The 2,290-nt window shown below is 35.2% G+C and overlaps 1 non-coding gene across 1 annotated transcript; it reads left to right on the top strand.

Annotated features, from left to right (window-relative positions):
• The first annotated feature begins 948 nt into the window (after positions 1-948).
• On the top strand, positions 949-1,020 carry TRNAW-CCA (transfer RNA tryptophan (anticodon CCA)). Its single transcript has one exon. It is a non-coding gene; the product is annotated as a tRNA-Trp (tRNA).
• The last annotated feature ends 1,270 nt before the right edge of the window (positions 1,021-2,290 follow it).

Genomic DNA, 2,290 nt, shown 5'->3' with positions numbered 1-2,290 from the left:
CTACATCACTGTGTAGCTCTGCTATACTGCTGATCAGTTCTGCCTTGGACATTGCAACAAATTGACTTCACCTGTAACTTTGGGTCAACTCTGCTGTACCTTTTCCAGCCCTGCTTTGGACTATGTGACAAACTCAGCTCTGCTGTATACCTGAATTTACTAAGCCATTTCATTGTGCACCTCAGCTCTGAAGCACCCGTTCGTTATAGTCTTTTTTGCTTCCTTGGATCCCTGGATTCCAGTTTGGTCCTCCTGTTGCCCTTCTGGTACCACAGCTATCGTAGGTCCACCTGGATCTCCCTGCTGCCCCAACATCATCTGTACATGCCACATAACAACTGTTCATCCGGACCAAGGGCTTCGAGGATTCATGTCATTGGGTCAAGGATAACACCAGTCCTCTGCCGAAAACATCTACAATCATACGTGACCATCAGGAGTGGCCCATCGAGCAATGGAAGAAGGCAGCCTTATCTGATGAATCCTATTTTTCATCAAGTGGACGGATGCGGAAGTAACCCATCGTGTTGGTCAGTAACCTGGGAAGAGATGACACCAGGATGCTCTAAGAGAAGAGGACAAGCCGGCGGAGCCAATGTGATGGGGCAATGTTCTGCTGGAAACCACAATTGTGTCCTGGCATCATGTGCAGGCTCGGACTGGCCAATAGGGGAACAGGGGAATCCCCCGGTGGGCCCCCAACCCCATTATATGGGCAGTACTTGGTATAATTCACTTGATACACTCTGTATAGTAAATAGCAGTATATCATCATTCATTTACCATACTACTCAGTCTACTATTATATAGAGGTGTAGGTACATTTGTGAAAGAGCGTAGTATAATATTTGCATGCAGGTGAAAAGTGGGCCCCCAAGGAAAAGTATGTTTCTGAATTTGTTGGTGAATGAAAGTGTGATGAATAGAGACAACAGAATACCCTCATCTGACCTCGTGGCGCAACGGTAGCGCGTCTGACTCCAGATCAGAAGGTTGCGTGTTCAAATCACGTCGGGGTCAATTGTTTTTTTGTGTCTGATATTTGCCAAAATCAATATACTGAACAAATACTGGAGGATGAGCGCTTAGTCTGAATTATTACCACTCTGGATAGATAATTATAAGACATGTATCTGTTGTTCCCTAATGAGTCATTCTCTGTCTATATATTATCTATCTATAGATCTAACTATCTATTATCTATCTATTTTCTATCAATCCATTTAGCTCTATCTATTATCTAGCTATATATCTATCCATATATGATAGATAGATAGATAGATAGATTATATATAGATAATAGTTAGATGATAGATAGATAATAGATAGATAATAGAAAGATAGATAATACATAGATGATAGATAATAGATATTGATAGATAATAGATAATAGATAATAGATCGATTATAGATAATAGATAGATAATAGATAATTGATGATAGATAATAGATATATAATAGATAGATAGATAATAGATGATAGATAGATAATAGATGATAGATAGATAGATAGATAATAGATAGATAGATTATAGATAGATAATTAATAGATGATAGATAATAGATAGATGATAGATAATAGATAGATAGATAATAGATAGATAATAGATAATAGATAATAAATAGATAATAGATAATTGATAGATAATAGATAGATGATAGATAATAGATAGATAATAGATAATTGATAGATAATAGATAATAGATAATAGATCGATTATAGATAATAGATAGATAATAGATAATTGATGATAGATAATAGATATATAATAGATAGATAGATAATAGATGATAGATAGATAGATAATAGATAGATAGATTATAGATAGATAATAGATAGATAGATAGATAATAGATGATAGATAATAGATGATAGATAATAGATAGATGATAGATAATAGATAGATAGATAATAGATAGATAATAGATAATAGATAATAAATAGATAATAGATAGATAATAGATAATTGATAGATAATAGATAGATGATAGATACATGATAAATAGGTAGATAGATTCTTTTTTGGATCCGGAAATAATAGGATTTAGCTGCTAGTAAAATATTTGCATTTGGACGGAGGGGCAGAAGCGAAAGGTCGGACACTTGTAAAATCCATTGTTCTTCTCTTTGACCCATCTATGGGGGAATTAAACACAGCTTATCCCCTTAATCCATTTTATCTGTGGGGTCCTTTGTGATTCTCTCATTTTTGGCTTTAAAGACTTTTAAATCCTATCTCTTCCTTCACCCTGGCAGCTGCTTAGATATTCACGGTGCTTTAATTCCCCA

Source organism: Ranitomeya variabilis, chromosome 5 (assembly GCF_051348905.1).
Source record: "Ranitomeya variabilis isolate aRanVar5 chromosome 5, aRanVar5.hap1, whole genome shotgun sequence".
Classification (NCBI taxonomy): Eukaryota; Metazoa; Chordata; class Amphibia; order Anura; family Dendrobatidae; genus Ranitomeya; species Ranitomeya variabilis.
Note: the sequence above shows the minus strand (reverse complement) of the source record. Positions and strands in the feature narration are given on the sequence as shown.